Here is a 20,101-nt window from a genome sequence, read left to right as displayed (position 1 = left end):
GAGAGTTGAATGTGTTCAGAATTTAAAATATACATAATCATAATCCAAGATGTATGACTTATTGCTGTTTAATGTAGATATTGAGGATTTGCATTCAAAGGACATAAAACATGTCAAAAAAGTTAGTGGAACTGTTGTGGAATCGCTGTTAACACAATATGTCAATGGAAAGTAAAATGGCTGCTTGAAACCTTCCGGGTGATATCATACAGCAATTAGTAATTCATAATGTCATCTTGTTTTATTTGCCTATAGTGTCGGGCCTGTATCTGTCTGCTTCTCTCCTACTCTCTGTGCTCACTTATACAGTAATTAAATAGAGATTAATTCACAATCAAGCTGTTCTTCATTTACATGTTTTTCTGTTGTCAGAAGAACGTATGGAATAATGACTGAAACACAGCCCATTAAGGTTGCATGTACATGATAAGCATGCTTCCAAGCTGCTGCTCTGCTAAAATCCTGATTGTGTCACCGCAAAGGTTATTTATAACAGGTGGCAAAATTCACCACACAAGAAATCCAGAGTTTTTTCTAACTGTAAAATGATCAGAGAGAAAGTTCATGAAAAATCCTAAATTGGCATCACTGCTTGTAAAGGCCGCCCAGATGATGTCATACAAACTGCACAATACAAAGTGTTTACAGCCAAAAAATTCTACATGCAGCAATGGTGCAACTTCATCACCCTTTCACAGACATATTTCTATGGCTTCATGGCCTCACAGTCACTGACAAAAATATACAGACACATAGAACCAGCAGGGGTGGATCCATGGTGGGACCAGGGGTGCACTTGCCCCAGCTGGAATCTGATTGGTCCCTAAAGTGCCCCTGTCCTGTTAATAGTCTTTTAATTTAAATAAACTAAATATACAATAAGGATGTTAATTTTGAAGAACACAATGTGCTTGAACAAAGAAATCTTTTCAAAATGTTCAATGGTGTGTGTCTTTGCTCAAAGCTATAGAGCTAACAGTGATGATTTAAAAGTGCACCTTACTGAATCAGGAATCATGATGGTTTTTATCATTGGCCCCCATGTGTAAATTATGGCCCATGTATGGCCCCTGATTTGGCAAAATCTTTGATCAACCGATGAGAACAACAAACACCATGGGATCATAGAACAGTTCTATCTTGCCATCAACAGTGCTCAAGGCTTTAGAAGTAAATTTAGCTGGGTGTTACGTGCTGTGCTGTGTTTTCTCTCTGCTCTCTCTCCCCAGTGTCCATTCAGGTGCCTCCCTTTTCCCTGTAGCTGCAGTGTGAGTGTGCAAGGTTGGGCACAATCAACAATCAAGGCCACGGTGGTTAAGAGGCAGAGAAAAGCAGACACCCAGCCTCAGTGGGCCAAGTGACAGCATTTGAGCTGTGTGTGTGTGTGTGTTAACTTTGATGATTTCTCGTGCGTGCTGTTGTTGCTTGTGTGACCATTTAGTTTCTGTTGGTGGTGAGTTTAATTGTTACTGCTGTTTGTCAGTGTCGCTTTCCTTTTTAAAAAGTTGTTTTCAGTTTGTTATTCATAAATTACTCTTTTGTTCATTCGTAAATTGTCATGATTCTCTTTCCCTGGATTATGTATATTGATACTCCCCTCATTCCCTGGACTTAAATCGGAACACTAGCATAAAATGTTGAATTCCTTTATTAACATGTTCAATTCATGGTCTCAACCACCCCTCAAAGTCATGTTTGTTACCTCAAATGGATGTTTGATTTCAGTTTGGATCATATTTTCCGCACCTTTTATTCATTCTCAACAAGATCTGGAAACACAGAGAAAAGAAACAGCAGCCAGACAGAATAAGAAACATGAGCAGTAAGACAGTTTTAAATAAACCCCCAGGCTCACCAGATTTGTTTGGAAGAAAATAAAAAAAGGTCAAAGGTCAAACTCAAACTGTCAGCTGTAACTGTCATACATAGTTTACAGAGCCACTTACTGGTTCAACTTAACCTGACATTCTTTAAAGCACCAGCATGGTTATGTTCATTTTGCTGTGTAAAAAAACTATATTCAGTAGCTGAGGTATGGACTTAAAACTGATCACATCTGTTTTAAGTCCATACCAACTGAAAATCTAATCTGATCACATATTCAACCCTAACCTGGTTTACATAATGCAGTGAGCCCACTTCAACATTATTTGTAATTGATGATGCATGTACTTGTCTCATGTTTTTATTTTAATGCCGCTTGATACATTTAGAGTACCACATTGGAAATAAACCTTTGATTGTAACTACTTTAAATCAAATTTGTTTAATTGATCAAATAAAACCATTACAATGTTAGGATGTCCTTTAGTGAGTTCAATATTCAATATCATGTGCAATATCCCATATTACTTTCTCCTTCATCATTTTACTTATTGCCACTGTGTTTTAGTGTTATTTTCACTGTCTGAAAATAGACCAAAGTTGTAAAATAAAACTGATTTAACCTTTAAATCAAGAATACCAAGTGGGTGAAAGCTTGGTGCAGGTGTCAGCATTCAGGAGAAAAGACACAACAACACACTTGTCTTTCTGTAGTGTGATCAGACACATCCCTTTGAAGTTGTGACAACAGGTCAATTTTTTCTCACTAGGATGGTTTCAAACAAAAATCTGTCCACAAAGGTACACAAAGACATGTACACACACCCACACGCGCACACACACACACTCCTCATTTACAACTTAATTGACACTGCACCCCTGGACATTGACCAGGTGTTGCCTTCATGCTGTTCACATACCTGTCTCCGCTCAGCCACCTGACTGTGGAGAATAAAAGCCCTAATTAATTTAGGCTGTAGCTTCCCCTCTCAAACCAGTCTGCTGCTCACTTTGATCTGTTTGCACTGCATTTGATCTTTAGTGAGGCTGTTAACAGCACCACTGAATTAGACCATTGGCCCCAGACGAAGTCCGTCCTAATTACTGCCCCCTCTACTTAACAAAAGGCCCAAAGCCTCAGGCCTAACCAGTCCACCCTGTTCAACACACCACACATCCACACACACATACACACTCACACACCTTCACATTCATAACCTCAGCAAGGCAACATTAAAACCACTACTGATGTTGTGATCATACATCTGAATATTCTAACGTATACTTAGACTATATGCTATGCTACAATTAAAGGCTGGTATCATATTTCAACATATTTTCTAAGCTTCTAATTATTTGCCTATAATTAAATTTCATGAAACCTTATTGTTGATCATCCTAATTCTGACAAGTAATATCATGAACATTATACATTATATATTGGGTCCTCAGTCTTACAAACACACTACATATCTGCTGAGATGTATATTTTCCATGTGTATTTTTACGCAATTGTATCATTCAGTGGCTATTTCTGCCGAGATAATATATTACTTATATGAATGCATGTCTATCACTTTATATTAGTACCCTATTGAAATGTAAATTCCCCCTGGGCTGTCCATAATGAAGCCATTCGGGAATCTCCATTTTTCAAATCTCACCATTAAACCCTTGGTTGTAAATGTATTTTTTTATATGCTGATATAAAAAGAGAGCTAATACAGTGTGCTTTTCAGATGCATGTTATCTCATTTTAACCTGATTACATGTCAGTAACTGTGGAATGAAGTCAGCTTTATTATCTACTCATACATATATACACCATATCCCTTGACACTTAAACATGTTGGTTCTTACTTCTATTAACCCAGTACATATCAGAGATTTTGAAACAGACAACAGTATTTATATTGAATAAACAGCAATGGTATCTGTTTAAATTAGCAGCCTCTATAATAAGTTTGCATGGCTTCTCTGTCGAAACCTACATATGTGGGTCATGATCACGCTCACAGACCTCAGGCATGCTCTAAAGACTTTCTACATCTAATCTGATTTTCTTTTTTAAACGTGGCCTTTGATGATTCTGTAAAGCACAGCCACCTTGGCAAATTCCCACCAAACATCATGAGGGCTGTTCAAACGGAACAGTGGAGTCACACGGTCAGGCCCACATTGTCTTGTCAACAGAAATTCCACACGTTTCCACGTTCCTCTTGCAACCTGAGCATACAGAAAAGGAATGAGGGAAGCTGTTGTGAAAACTTGAAAAACTAATAAACTGACTCAATAAGTAAAACCAGTTACAACAGATAACGCTGCAGTTTTCATTTAAATCAATGTAGGATGTCATGAATATACGGTTAAAATGTATTTCTACCATAAAGCCAAACTTGATATGCCTAGATACGAACAGATTGAGGCCATAAAAGACAAGAGCCAAAAAGATTGACCAAGGTTTGCTGTAAAACAAGAACAAGGCACTGCATGTCATAGATTAGATTAGACTTTAATTCTGAATATTAAAACAAGCATATGAACTTGAAAATTATTGAAATAAAATTTGACCTGCCAATGGGGAAACTATTACTTCATTTAAAATTCAACTCGAGTCACAGACATCTGAATATGTAGGGCTGGGCTCCCCCGTCCGGCCCAAAAAATAAATGAAAAAGTGCAGCTGTCAGGGGAATTTGGAATTTATAAAATCACATCAAATCACTTTTATTACCTGAAAGACTGCTGACCATGTTCACACCAAATAAATTCAGCATTTTAGAGTCTACATAAATGGAAAAAGAGTGAGTACTTATTGTGAGGCCTGGATGGACCACTAGTTGTTGTAAAGAAAACTACGTCAACATCCACATCCCAAGGACGACAGATGAATGAATGGGCCACCAGAGCAGAGCAGCGAAAATACAGGTCGCCACGTATGGGTATAGAGTAACAATGTTAAGGTAAAGAACAACAACAATTACAGAACCATGAGACTGACTCCAAGGAAAATAATAAATAATTATATGAATAAATTCTAAGTTTCTGTCACCTTGACTCTAGATATTAAAATAATTCAGCTTGCTCAGGAGATAAAGCGCTTTGTCCACATACTAGAAAGAAAGTAGTTCAATCCTGAGATCCTCCAGTCAGCATGACAAATGTTCCAGCTACACTTCTACCTTTTCATTAGCAAATGCACCTCTGCTATGGACACACCTGGTATCCATACTACTCTAGAGCCTCCAAAACTGAGAAGTTTGGAAAAGATGTTGTAGACACTCATAACCACTTTCTCTTTTTGGTCATGATGATGCTTTTGTTGATTTGTTAGACTCACATGAACTTCTTGTGAAAGAAATAAACTGTCACCAGACTCAGCTGTTGTCTTTGCTGTTGTGCAGTTAAATTCTGCATTTTAGTCGTGTTAGTGTTGACGAGGATTAAAACAAGAACGTTTTAGTTTGAAAACGCTGTTTGCAAATGAAAACGTCTTACTATTGGATGTAGCCAGTGTTGTTGGGCAAGATACTGAATCCCCAATTAACCCTGATCGCTAGTTTGTCACTGGTGTGTGAGAGAAAAACCTCATCATATAGTAGCTGTGTATGAATGTAGCTTGTATTGTAAAGTGGAAGCCCAGCAGTTTTTCTTTATTTGTTAGGATAAAGGAATTCCTCACTTTGCTTTGTTTTATGTTGTCTGGAGGAGAAATATCAAGGTGTCTACTGCACAACTAAGGAATTTATTATAAATATTGTTGCTGCTTGTGTTTTATGTTGCTTGAGCCAAATACACTGTATGTCCGAGTGCTCTTTATGTGGGTATGTGAAGAATGTAATCTTTGGGCAGATAAACATACACTGCTAATAATGAATGTGTGATTCAATTCATGCACAGACACACACAGGGCTAGAATATTGGAATGCAGGAGGAGCATGTTTATACACCTGATGATGAAAGACTTTTTTGATTAAGGCTTTTAAGTTTTGAGCCATGAGTTGATGTTAATGGCTTGTGGTGATTGAAGGTGGGCGTTCCTCTCTTTAAAGTATAAATCAGTTTTTTTCTCATATAATTTATGATCAAACTGACGAAATCCAACAATAACATTGTTGTTGTTCTTGTCGTTGGTGAGTTAAAGTGTTTCTCATTCCAACTCTGTGCCTCAAGTAAATTCAGCTTACTTGTTCCTGCATGACATCATAATTACCTGAAATCACAAGTTGCTCCAAATATGACAAGGAGTCTTTTTCAAGCCTTCAAAATTTATGATGAGCTGACATAAAATGTTCAACGAAAGCCAAGACATAATGACATATGAAAGGAAAATCAAGTTTGCTTGAGGGGCACCAGATTAAAACAGAATGAGAAGATGATCAAGTGTACCACATACCATGAGGCAAGTCATGCTTGGAGAAACATCTGGAAATGTAACAAGTAAGAGTTCAATGATTAATCAGGACAAGTATTACTTTTTTTTTTACTTGCATGTAGTAAACGTACAATACATCCATTGTAGGTGCTTCTGCACGTTTTCTTATTTTTCCAAATTTTTTCTTTGATACTCATACTTGTTGGAATTAGTTTTCTAGGAACTTCTTTAGGCTGCTAGTCGAGATGAGATATGGTCGTTTTTGTGCCATAGATTTACTATTAATAATGAAAAATACTACCGATAATTAAGAATTATTCATTCAGCTACTTCTTTGCATGTTATCATTCACATGCTACTGTTGCGCAGCAACTCTGTGGTCACTTATTTACTGGGGACAAGCTGAGCACAGAGGAGCTCGCCAACATGGCGCAATAATGAATGAGAAGATGACACAAAGAAGATGCAGAGGAAGAACAGAAATGTGTGAAAAGCAAAGAGAGCTGGGTTTAAACAATAGACTGATGGAGAAGAGACTATCATCATGAGCAACATTTAATTGCAAATGATGGAACTTGAACCCCTTCTGACGAATCAGAGGGACTTCTGTCAACAGTGGCAGTGGACTTCCCACTTTTATCAGATGGTGCCACCCTGGTCACATTTTCATAAAGGAATGTTTCTGCAGCACAGACATTGAATTGTTAGGGTTACATCCATACCATTTTGCTTGTTACTCCAGCTCTAGTGGCAATCACATGTGACGTCATCCACTCTTGTTTCTACCTGACTCCCGGCTCTTCACCCTGGTGCTATCTTCATGATGAATAGCTGCCTGCTGCAGCTGCAAACAAGGATAATAAGAGCGGACACAGTGCAGAAAAACAGTTAAAATGTGTGTAGTAAACCAAACGTAACATGACACACCACCCATCTCCCTGCTATATTAGGCCCCCTTGTTGCATTCATTGTCTGAGATAACTTTGGATCTGGGAACTTGCTAGCCTATGACCCGGCCACAGTGAGCAGCAAATGCTAACCTGAATCTTCGGTGTGAGAGGTGTAGTGGATCAGATGCATGTTCACGTATTAATTTACATGGTCCTTGGTACCACCTCATTGGCACTTATTTTAATTAACACCAATGCTTTCTAGGGCCTATTCTTTTACCCAATCCATGCCCACCAGCAACCTTGTGAACTGAACTCCGGATAATATCCTGACATTATCTGGAGGGGCTGTTTGTGGGACTGGATCATAGATGTCAGTGCAAGAGGCTCTGGTCATTCTGCAGAGTTTCTCCTGCGAGGCCCCCAGTAAAAACATTGATAATGTCAGAGTAAGCACATTTGTGAACACAGAAGGAGATTCTCTGGAAGATTCACAGTGAGCAGGTGGGTGTGTTGATGACATTTCTAATTCTCAAAAGAAGCAAATAAAAAAAAGAAGAACAAAAATAATACAAATATCTTAAGATGAAAGAGAGGAGCCATACACATATAGGGCACAGACGGAAATGTCAAGAGAGCTTTTGGTGATAAGGGCTGACACCAGTGTCTATGTGCTGTAAACAAAAAGACATGATCTACGCATCGAAATCAAGTAGTTCATACGGCCTCTGCCTGCTGCGCCACACCGCACCTGAACACTGCTGTGATTGTGTTATTGTGAATGCTTCAGAGTGGAGAATCTCCTGCTGCGTCATTCATTTGTAATAGGCAAAGTCCGCAGAAAGTCTGGACCCCATTGTGTGGACATTTTCTGGAGTTCATGTCTAAAAACAGCTTATGTCTATTATGGGTATAATAGAACTTCAAATTTAAGAGAGCTTAAGTGTGTCATGGTATGGGGGTGGCCATTTTCTATCTGTAGAGGTCAATATAGCTACACTCCTGCTACTCACAGGATTTCTGTGGGAATGAGATTTAATGAGAGATTCTCTCCAAATTAATTAGTTTGGAGGAAATGCGATTTTCTGTGGGTTCATACCTGGTCAATGTGTGTGCAGAACATGTTAGTGTCTTGATTAAACTGACTTGTCTACATGCCCTTGAGGAGCTTTCTGCACAATTTACTTTCAAGTCATCATCATCCGCATGTGACATCACCGGCACGCTTGCATACCTTTGTTGCCTCCTCGCTTTAATTCACAGCCACAAAAGATAAGAGGAGCCCATAGTGTTCCAGCTAGCAGGAAGAAAAATGCTGGAGAAAAAGCAATGCACAGGCAAAATAAACAGATTTCAAAGCACTATTTGTATCAAGATCATCAAACGTCCCATGCGATGAAACAACATGCCGCGGCTTGCTTTAATTGACACACTGACAACCTCAAACTTATGATAAGAAGGGAGAGTAGGGGGAAGAAGGACGGCGGGAAGGAGGGAGATGAGAATAGAGGGGCTAAGGAATGAAAGAGAGATCAACCTAAACTAACAACAATAATGGAATGATAGAAGGGCTTAATTTTGCCTGACAGACGGTGCTTTCATCAGAGTATGTGCCTTGAACTGCACCTTGATTAATTATTAAATAAGGCGGCCCACTCTTCAGCTCTGGCCTCCATTTGATGCTCCCATAAATGTCTTTCTGCTGACAGATAGGGGTCCACTACTGGCCCCTGTTTACATTTACCAAAATAGAACAGCAGGCAAGTCCCAATACTGCTTTACAGAGCATGACTGCAGCTTTGATGATATTACAATCGCCTCAGGGAGGTTTTTACGATCCAGTTTCAACCTGACACATAGATGTTCTTCATTGCCACTTTTGAATATTGAATGTTGATCAGTAAAGTGTGTTTTTACTTATTTTGTCCAAACCAATGAAAATGAAGAATGTTTTTATCCTAAGACATCAAAAAGTGTATGTTCCCACTTAGTGTTCATACTGACAGCATATTAATGTTCATCTTGGCTGACAGCTTGTTGCAGAAGCATGCTGGTAGTGGAACATATACATTTACCTAAGTAACTTGTCTTTTATTTTTGCTATTTTATGCATCTTATGCATTCTGCTCACTGTATATGCCTCCGTGGTATTTTGTAATGTTTTCCTTTGGTAGTAGGACCTTTTATACACACACACACACACACACACACACACACAGGACTGACCTCCAGTCCACATGTCGAAGTGTCCTTGAAATCCAGACTGCTCCTGACCATGTGTGCTGACAGTGTAAGTCTGATTGAAAAAAAGAAGCACAAATATAATATAATAGCACTGTTTGTGTGTGTAAATAGATAGATAGATAAATATATAAATGCTACACCGATTGCCTATATAAGCTGTGTAGCAATAGCAATAACTTCTTCCATAGAATTTAAACATTACCAGCAGATGCTGCTGTGCCTGGCTGCTCTTCTGTCTTTGAAACCTCATGGTTTAACTCTGTCGGGCACATGTGCTGCACTGTACCACAGGCGTGCATTGCTGGCGCAACAGCATGATTTATGAATACCCATAAACAAAATGGAACTGCCTGCATTTTGACATGCTTGTAAATGCTCCCTCCAAATCATTTAGACATGGGAAACAATAACCAGCCCATCCTTCAACAAATGAAAATCTCATGATTTTCCTGAAATTGTCGCAGCCTACGTTAAATCTGTGCTCCTAGCCTCGATCCGACATGAGATTATGTGGGATTGGTGTCGAACTTTATTTCCCCCCTATCCCTTATCCTTTTATTTGGGAGCCCTCTGTGTGTGGCCTGCTTCTCTTCAGCTCCTCTTGTTTGGTTTGCGCATATCTGGCATAAATGCGGTCTTGTTAAATCTTCCCCCCCAACTCAGTGCATCTCCCTCCCAAATACCTCCTCAGCTCTATCAGACAACCCCTGCATACGGTGTAGATATACACATTCAAAAAGGAATACATAGGTCACCATGCATATAGACCAGGTAATTTGACATTCTTCCCTGAAGCCACGTTTGTCCTTAGTTGAACTGCCCAGCTTCCATTCTTCAGCTTGGTTCAGTTCTCTGAGGACATCTCCTGCTTGTAAACTCACACTTCTACTCCTCCTGAAAAAAGAGGATAAATTAGCAGATATAAACAAGTCTTCTTGGAATGAGAGGTAGTAGTATTGAGTAGAGCCTTTGATCCAGCCTTAACAAGATCGCTCTGACAAGTCTAATTTACGGCTGCTTCTCAGCACAATAGCTCCTTGTGTGGAGACGCTGGAGATGATCTAATCACCGCTGCCCTCAGAAGTCTGAGTGATGAAGAGGAAACATAGTGGAAACATTGTCATCCATCACTTTTGATGTGAAAACACATGATGGCTCGGCCTTATCGGATTTTTCTTCCAAATTAGTAAAACCAAATGAAATTGAGTAGATCAAACAAGAAGAAGGAGTCATTTAATTGCATTACACACCCACTCTTCACATCCTGCAGTAAACTGTCCCGTTCCTCTATAGGAATGGACATTGTGCGAGAAATAGATAGAGAACAATGCTCCTGCAGTTGATGGTTTGTTGAGTGGTTTACATGTGTTAATCAAATCTCAGCTACCCAGTTCACATAGCTACAAATACATATCTCACAAATACACACAAATAGTTTTTCACTCAAAGACTGTTCAAACTTCAAATAAACCTGGTTACAAAAAGACAATCAGTGTCACCTTATCATTCTAGTAAGACTTCTGATGTCAGCCACACACTCAAAGAAAAAGCTGAGTGAAGATACTGACTCATGCCATGCTCCTCTCTCTGAAAAAAAAAAAACACAAGACAGATTCAGAAATGCCACCTCGTGACTTTTTGGAGGAGCTAATCTATTCTACTTAATGTAGTTCAGAGGGGCACCGGCTCCGCACTGAAGACACAAGGCAGGATTAGTCCTCATATAGTAGTGGCAAGATGAAAGGAGATAAACCACTTAGCCCGGTTCTTGGATGACTTTATATATTTATTTCCCACAAGTCTCTTCCCAACGTTTGAAAAGGGATTTAGCAGCAAAGACACTTAAGTCTCTGGAAGTTAATCTCTTTTTTTCCTCTTTCAAATAAGTTTTTTTTGTGTGTTTTTGCACAATGTGGAGTTTTATGAAGTTTCGACAGTAGTTCAGGCAGGGTTGAATGACAGAATTCCCTTGGCTAAATATGGCCTTTGTAATAAAATAAACTGTAGTGTTGCCATAAACGTGTTCCTGCTGTTCAACCAAAATCAATGTTTGTTGCAAACTGCTTTGACATGTTAATATATTTAACAGGTCACTGATTGTTTTTCTCTCTGGATCATACATCCAGGTCACTAACCCCCTTTTTTAATTTGGATGCAGATTTCCCTAACCCTGAAATCTCTGGCTGAGAGTCTGACCCATCTGCTCCTCAGAATCTTCCCACTCCTCTATTTACTCTGTAGACACTGTGCTCCGACTGAGCCCACTGAGGGGTGCCGACCCAAGGCTTTGGCCCCCTCACATCAAAGGCTCCTTATGGAGGATGTTAATATTTGCTCAGGTGCATCTTGCGGGTCTCCCTCTCTGAGCAGAGACTGGTCTGAGCATATAAATATATCAGAGGCCAAAGGGATGTCTGGTGAAGCTGTCCCTATGTGTGTGAGAACAGAGGAAAGGAGTCGATGACAGTGTGTGTTGTCACAAAACACACACATATACACACACACAAACACTCTCATATACTTAGACTCCACCCCTATTGACTCCTTCGGCCTGTATTTGAACCCCCTCATCCCCCTCTCTTCCCTTTCTTCTCTTTGGCCTTCTGACCTCCTGGGTCTGCCCATCGGTCAGGGGGGACATGGACAGGACAGCTGGGGACAACAGGAGCCCTGTCCCAACCGAATCCCCCCCTGCCTTCTGTCTCTTCCATCCCATGATCCCTGCATTGCCTTTGAACTTCTGCCGCCTGATGAGGCAAGAGATCCCTACTGAGATGCCGCCTGTTTACTCAACAATGTTACAAATAGAAGCACAGTGGCAAGGTTAGATGTAACTTTTCCAGCCCTTTGTTCATGGCGCAAGACCTCCATCACATATCTGCACCGATTCCGTTACTGCCACTGATTACAGCGGCTTTCAAAAACCTGGGCCCCATCTCCCAACATGACTTGTTTTTGCCAAGCTCAATATTGAGCTTATTCATACACACACGCACACACACACACACACACATATATATATATATATATATATATATATATATATATATATATATATATATATATATATGTGAATAAGCTCTAACCCTGAGCAGCCTCTGTTGTCAGCCAACACAGATACACAAATGTGGAATGTAGAAACTCCAGCGTCACATCAAAGGAGCCGGAAGCCAGTCAGCCCCACATCTGTGGAACAATCTGACTGCGAGACTGATGTGTTTCATAACTGTCTCACTGACAATACACAGACTGTTGAAGACCTGCAGAACTGCTGCTGCTGCTGAAGAGAACACGTAAACACAGTCTCACATACAGTACACGCCTTAGGTTCCCAGGCAACCATGGAGTTCTGGTGTCTTTGTTAAAAGCTTGAACAGGCCTCCTGAGCAGCCCAGTTACTTGTTTAATTAAGTATGAGGGTAAAATCATGATATGCAGAAAGACATCAGTAATCAGACTATTGCTGGAACAGTCACTTTTTATGTTTATTTTTCTCAATTTAGAGAAATATTCGTATTAAAATTAGTGAGGGGGGACAGATTGTATAGTTTAGTGAGAGCAAGGTCAATACACATGGTCGAAGAGCAGAAAACTGCCTTCAAGCAGTTTGTATCACATCACACATCTGCACATTATACATTTGCCCAATGCCAGTGGCAGAAAATCCATTAATGATGTGACCATCCGTTTATCATCACTGTACATGTTAAAAAAAGTCTTTGACAAAGACTTTGTCTGTCTAAACTCAGCACTGGTCCAAGGACGTGTTGAGAAGGAAATGTCATTCTTTGATGGCTTTTTCCCGTATTGTCTGTGAATGATGATAAGATTATGGCAAAAAATCAAACTCGAGTGGTAAATTATATAATATTGATCATCAGTTCTTATCAGTGGAGCCCAGGGCTCGTCCTTCCTGCTATTGTTGTCTCCCTGCTTGTTGTAATCATCACTTTCTCAAAGTTAAAATAGAAGGACAATATTCCAGGGAACTCACAAAAAGATGTTTCCAACTTAACTTTATTTGTCAGTAGTCTTGTTGTTAGGGCTGGATTATCAGTCGGATGACTGGGGTCACATACCCTAAAGGAAACATAAGGCTCCAAGTTCATCAAGTGGTGTTTGTGGTGATATTTTTTATGGCAAGTGTACTTGATAACACCAAATTCTGTATTGGACTGAGAAGACAGGAGCTTTTAGGTGATACCTAAGGGCCCATCTTGCATTGAGGGTTAAATCCAAATTTCAAAGACTTTCATTATACTGTCTGCCTAAAATTTAAGAATTTTAAGTTTTAAAGACACTTTTTTATACAGATCGTGTCAGACATTTGTTACATTTATTTAAAGTCACCAGTTACCTCTTTTTGTCCATCCACCAGTCCTGCCCTGGACTCAGATGCCATGCACATAGGGATTCATTACAATGAGGTATGAATGTACAGGATGAATTTTGGAAATCCACAATAACATGTCATATAATCAAGTCATCCACTGAGGAGTGAAACAGCTGTTTTTGGGTGTCTTAGACTCGTTGGAACAAGTATAGCTACAAATGATAAAGAGTCACATTCTTTATGTATATACATGCACAAGTTCATCACTCAGTGCATGTTTCTTCACTTGATACAAGTGTAATTTAAACGACTTGTATAATAAGATGTTCTCACTGTTACCACGACTATAACTTTAAAAAAAATACTTTTTGGGCATTAAACTTTTAATGATAGGACAGAGTTTAGCGTCAAAGGATGAGATAGACAGTGACCACTGTGAAGACCAATGTGAGGCAAATGAGGGGAGGTATCAATCTTTCAAAATGTATTTAATGCAAGTGCTTTCAATGCATATTATTAAACTATTTAAAATGATATAGCTATGAATGCTTGATAAAAGGGGGACAACTCTTTGTTATTCCTAATTAGGGGTTGTAGACCCCCCTGTAAATTCCGTGATATCCACCCCTGGCACTGAACTCTCCAGAGGCTGAATGTGAGAATGAAAATGTCAGGCTCTGGACTCTCTCTGGAGTTTCTCCGTCCAGCCCCCAAATGAAAACTTTGGTGCATATATCTGCATGACTGAGAATATAGTTGGGGATCTTCCAGAGGATTCACCACAAGCGAATGGACCAGCTGATGTTTAACACACAACAGATGCAAAAGTGATGTCAGGATGAAAAAGTGGTGCCAAACACATACAAGACACTTTTGGTGAATTTATTCAGAGGCGAGGGAGGCCGGAACAATCGTGATTTGCAATTCTGCTTTTTGTGTGACCATGTGTTGAGCTGTGGCCGAATCAGTTGTGGTTTCAATTACATTGTACAGTCAAGAAATCTGTCAGTGGGTCACACAGTGAAACAAGGTCAGTTAAGCAGAATCAGAGTCAACCTCTTGCTTAATCTAGGATGAGACAAATGGTTTGGTCTGTACAGTGGTTGTGCATAGTTTCTGCCATCATGCAGTTAAATGTCTTATTTCAGCAAAAACTACAACAGCCATAATTCATGTAGCGTATGGAGAGTCATATCAGTGTTTGTCTGTAGGGAACACCAAAGAAATCTTTCACAAGCATTAGTATTTTTTGTTTTATTAGACTACAACTAATCAAGACTTGTTATGTTACTTGAAGCATCAAAAAAGGAGAATTCAACAGCCAGTTCCTCTCCACCGACCTCAGGGTAGACATACTGTAAATATAACTGAAACTTCATTTAGTAAATCACAAGATGTTTTTTCTTTTAATCTGCATTACACTGGTTTATTCAGGGATGACTTTTACAGTTCACGTAAATTGGAAATATTTGGTTATCACACATAAAAGTACATTAATTTCTTTAAGGTTATATATTATTACCATGAAAACTCTACATATGATATTTCCTTATGTATTATTGAATTAAACTGCATAACAGCACTCGTGTTCTAATCTATACAAACTACGCCCCCCAACTAATCAAATATTCTCTTTAATATACTGATATATAGTCGTGTGGTAATTCTTTGTATAATTTTCTACCACACTTGGTGATATCCAGTTAATGATTGTTATGTCTGAAAAGATCCCAGGTGGCTTTTGAGGATGACCTTCCACTAAGAGCAAAAAATACTAACACAGCTTTTCTACTCTGTCTCAGTTGATTTAAGTTCTCAAGCATCTTTAATAATACATAGAAAACTCCCATAAATAAAAGACTAGATAAAAAATAATGGATTTTATTTCTATCCTCTTATGGAAGATAAACTAAACTACCACAGTGTTCCTCATTTAAAGTTTGTTGATTAACAGTAATTAGTAAAGTGTGAAGGAGGCAAAGACATTCTAAATAATTATTGAAGACCGACCTTGTCAGTATTATCAGTCTGATGTGCCACCATGTCGGGACACACAGTGTGGACTGGAATTAACACAGACACCCAGAAGGAAAAAACTACAGTGAGGGAAGCATCTGTTTAGCAATATTAACTGCACAGAAAATAAGTCAATAAACACATGGCGGGGGAATCTATATCCATTTAAATTAGACAATGATAAGTGGAAGATAACTAACTGACTGTGGAAAAAGACATATAAACATCTGTTTCATAACTTACGTGACTTTTTGCATCATGTTGTAATCTGTGCCTGTGTGTTAAGGCTACTTAAGAGTTAAATTAATCTCATGAACACTTATTGTGTTGTTTTTAACCAATTGGAGCTATTGCACAGTATTTGTGAGGTTTTTTTAACTGTTCATTTAATATTCTTATTTCCAGTTCTTATTTCTCATTACCCAGCAGGACTTCTAACCACCACAGAAACCAGCAGCACTGGGATGTTAGTGGATAAAAGTTGATACTGACAGCCAAGTATCCTCAAGAGAGTTTTGCAAGGCATGAAAACCAGAGTTGTGCTTGGTTTACTTTGAATGTTTCTTCTTCTCCATACATAGCTTTCTGATTGGCTGAGGCTACTACCAATAGTAGTAGTGATATCTACTAATACAATGTTGCACCTCATTTTACATTTTATCTTCAGTGCAAAATGATGCGGTGTAGCAAGCCCATTCATTTGTGAGAGTGGGATTGATCCTAAAACGTGTAGTATTAGTGAGTATTTAAACTTGCAAACCTGTAATAACGGATATATTGGCCACATGGAGGCAGCAGAAACAAGCTGTAAAAACAAAACACTGACATATTAATACATAACACTGAAGTTGATGAAAAACATGTTATCTTTTTTTTTTGCTTATCCAGCCAAAACAGGGCAACAGTAATTACATTCAGATGCATTTTAGCTCTGTTTTTGTTCTCCACCTGCTCCAGGAGAAGATATCAGGCTCCTTAGCTCCAATATGTGCACCGGGTAGAACTATGTCCACTGTGTGTTCCTGAGCACGTAAAGCACAGAGGATTTGTTGAGCTTGTTCGCTGAGAGACAGTTACCTGCTGGACCTGGAAACATATTTACATGGTAAAATGATAATGAAGTTGTGATATAACACAGAAAATGAATAGAGTGAAATTAGTGGTGTTAATGCTTCTTTATTCTCCTGTTATTCATTCATGTAGGGGTCCTTTGATTTATATAGCTTCATATTGCAAAACCCAGTTCAGTTCTCATCAGATAATTGAAATATGGCCTCGTAGCCTAAAGTTGTGCTTTAGTTTCAATAGTTTTAACTTATGGAGCGATGGTCGCTAGCTAGTTCAGGCAAGCTTACGGTTCCAATCATGTGACATGCCTCACTCTCAATCCTCTGTAATACACACCCTCCCAATTTTTGATGACGGTGTCTGGGTGCTGTAAACATGATCACTTGATCTCTGCCATGGATTTAATGTGGATTTGTTGCTGTTTTGAATGCATCTGTGCATAGAAACTCCTGCTGTGTTGTTGTGTTGTTCATGTTTGAAAGGCAAACTTTGGGTAAAATCCGGACTTTTCCTATAGGTCATGTCTGAAAACGTCTAGCTTGACTCACTGGTTGTATGTGGTTTCTTTTTTTTTACAAATATTTAAAAAATAATTACAATATCTCATGATACAAGGAAAAAACTGTTCAGTTTTACACTGATTATTCAGATGTGAATATGTTTTATGTTTTAAGTGGCAGACACAGTCTGATCAATCTGTCCCAAAGAACTCTCGCAAAAAGATTCAAATGAAAAAGTAAAAATAAATGTTTGACATTTGATAAAAATGTAAACTGTTGCAGAACAAAATTTGCTTTGTATAAATAATTCACATCACATAAAGAAAATAAGTCAGCACAGACTGAATAATAAATTATTATAATAATAAAATGTTGGTATTTTTATTTGGTATTATTTCCAAAAATGGTTATGTGGCCCATAAAAGTTTGGTTGCTTGGTTTTTACTAATGAATTCATGTATTCAGCCTTTACAAGTTTGGACAGGAGTGTAGGATGTAGATGGAGGTGGAAGAACAATCGGAGAGAAGAACAATGCACAGTAACACTGATGATACAAATCTGTAATTATCAAAGATGATGTGGAACAGAGCAGCAACTCCTGAAAGGACAAGTGAAACAAGCGCAGCAGGATAAAACTGACTGTGAGGAAACCTCACTGACATATTGCACGTCACAAACTCCTTGTCAAATATTCATCACATCCCTTTTCCCTCCCGTTTTCATTCCAGCTTCAATAGTAATAAATATATTAGTGGATAAAAGAAAATCAAACCGGTTGCCCGAGGGACCATGTGAAGCCTCACAATCTCCATGCTGTTTGTACTTGGGAAGAATCAATTAAAAATGTACAGCTGCCATAGATTTATTATTTATACACACATCTTTTTCAATTCGTCGATGGGCCGACACATGTATTTGTCAGGCGAGTAAATACATCAGCAGAGGAGGAAGCGGGAGGAGCTCAGGGAGCATTTGGGATTTTCACCATCTCCTTCTTCTTTCTGAGATTTATATCCTTTCAGAGAGTAATGGCAGACCTTTGGCTCAATGCATCTTTTAAAACATTGTCTGTCCGTCTGCCTTTCTATCAAATGAGTACCTCCCTCTTTCTTTATAACCCACTTTCCTTGATCAGTCTTTGTCTCATCTTCTTTCTCAGTCTGTCTGTCAAAACTCAAACTCAGTCCTCGCTCAGGTGCTCGGCCAAAAACATGGATTATTGACTGATGCATTTTTAAAATTTGACAGATTCTTATCCGATATTTTATCATTTTCGTCCTCACCCATCTGCCTGCCAGTCAGGTTGCTAGTGCTATAGATCCCTCATAGCACAGCCAAAGAAACTATTGAAGCTCAGCTACGCAACCTTTCCCCCTGCGCTTTGCTTATAGGATCCACAACTAGACCTACAAAGATGTGATTGAAGTGAAAGAGTCAAGTCAATCTGAGCTCACTCGCTGGCACGCACACACACGCACACACAAACACATGTGGGTGTTTCGTCTTGTAACATCAGAGATTCTTCAAATGCGCTTTTAAAAAAAGTTTCTCGCCAACCACATCAGTAGAGGCGAAACTTGTGAAAAGGGCTGCCAAGTAAGACACACACATGCACTGACGCACCTACCTTCAGGTTTCTCCTCCATGAGAAGAGTGTCCTTTCTTCTACCTCCTCCTCCTCCTCCAACACTTCTTTCTCCTTATTACACTTTTATTAAAAACATCAGCCCGTGTGATGCTTGCCTGACATCTGTTCTGGGGAAAGTTGTGGAGCCTTAATGGGGGATCAATAGAGGGAGGATTACTTGTGCTCAGGTGGAGGGGTGAAGAATATAGTTTCGCAGATGTTCTTTGCAAAGATAAGTGTGTGTGTGTGTGTGTGTGTGCATGAGCATCAATATAAGCATGTGTTTGAACAGGTATGCACGTTGTGGTATGTGTTAGATAGCAGATATAGAGGATCCCTCAGGGAACTCTCTTCCTGAGAGCGTCATCCTTCAGGCAGAAAAGCTTTGGAGGAAACATTTCATACCTTTCGAAATTACAAGCTTTGAAATGTAAACGACTGATAGACAGCAGCGTTCAGGCTGAACTAACGCCTTCATTTAGCCTTAATGTGTTGCCCTTGTCGGGCTGGATCTCTCCACCATGTCTTTGACTAAACTTGATGGAGTGTACTCACACATCTTCGTCCATCTGCTGTGTAAATGTTCCTCACATCTCTGAGATGTGTTGCCTCTAAGATGAGATGAGATCTGAGATGACTTTGCCCAAATCCCAAACCGAAGGTATGAGGGTGAAAAAGAATCTTGAATGTTGTAGATTTTCTCCTGTTCCTCTGCTGCTGTTCCAGCCCTTTACCTCTAGAGGGCAAGTTCAGCGAGACTTCCTTTCCCGTACAGGCATGAAGAGTGGCAGCAACAAAACTGACATGTCGAGATAATGACTCTCAACTAGCAGTGGTCGTGGTTGTTCATTAATATTTTGGTAAGAAAACACTAAAAGTGCCCACTGTAAAAAATATAATCTATCCATCCATAAATCTATCTATCTAATAAACACAGATTTGAAAAATCAGTTCACCTGATAATTTATAACTTACATTTTTCAATTCACCCACATTTTCATCACTACAATTTTTTTTATCAGATTAGTTTGTGGCTTCCACAGAGACTCATGTGGTTTAAGGCTGTGGCCGTCGAAACATCATAGGTGTAAACTGTGTGTTCACAAAAAGAAAGATATTGGTTTAAAAGGCCCTCTCCTAATTCACCCCTTAGCCCTACCACTTAGTCCTACCTCTTTGTTTTGCGTGTGGCCATGAAGGGGTATTGTTGTCCCATAGCCTCT

The 20,101-nt window shown here is 39.2% G+C and overlaps 1 long non-coding RNA gene across 2 annotated transcripts; it reads right to left on the bottom strand.

Annotated features, from left to right (window-relative positions):
- Positions 1–1,359: 1,359 nt before the first annotated feature.
- LOC138411269 (uncharacterized) lies at positions 1,360–19,344 on the bottom strand. Of its 2 annotated transcripts, none has more exons than XR_011243918.1 (5): positions 18,879–19,344; positions 9,316–10,227; positions 8,324–8,404; positions 6,922–7,043; positions 1,360–4,050 (listed from the first exon to the last, which is right to left on the bottom strand). It is a non-coding gene; the product is annotated as an uncharacterized lncRNA (long non-coding RNA). The 2 variants fall into 2 exon arrangements; XR_011243919.1 differs by lacking the exon at positions 18,879–19,344 and adding an exon at positions 10,833–13,299.
- Between the last annotated feature and the right edge of the window lie 757 nt (positions 19,345–20,101).

The sequence above is a fragment of the Paralichthys olivaceus genome, chromosome 8, assembly GCF_024713975.1.
Source record: "Paralichthys olivaceus isolate ysfri-2021 chromosome 8, ASM2471397v2, whole genome shotgun sequence".
Lineage (NCBI taxonomy): Eukaryota > Metazoa > Chordata > Actinopteri > Pleuronectiformes > Paralichthyidae > Paralichthys > Paralichthys olivaceus.
The sequence above is the reverse complement of the archived record's forward strand: the minus strand, read 5'-3'. Positions and strand labels throughout refer to the sequence as shown.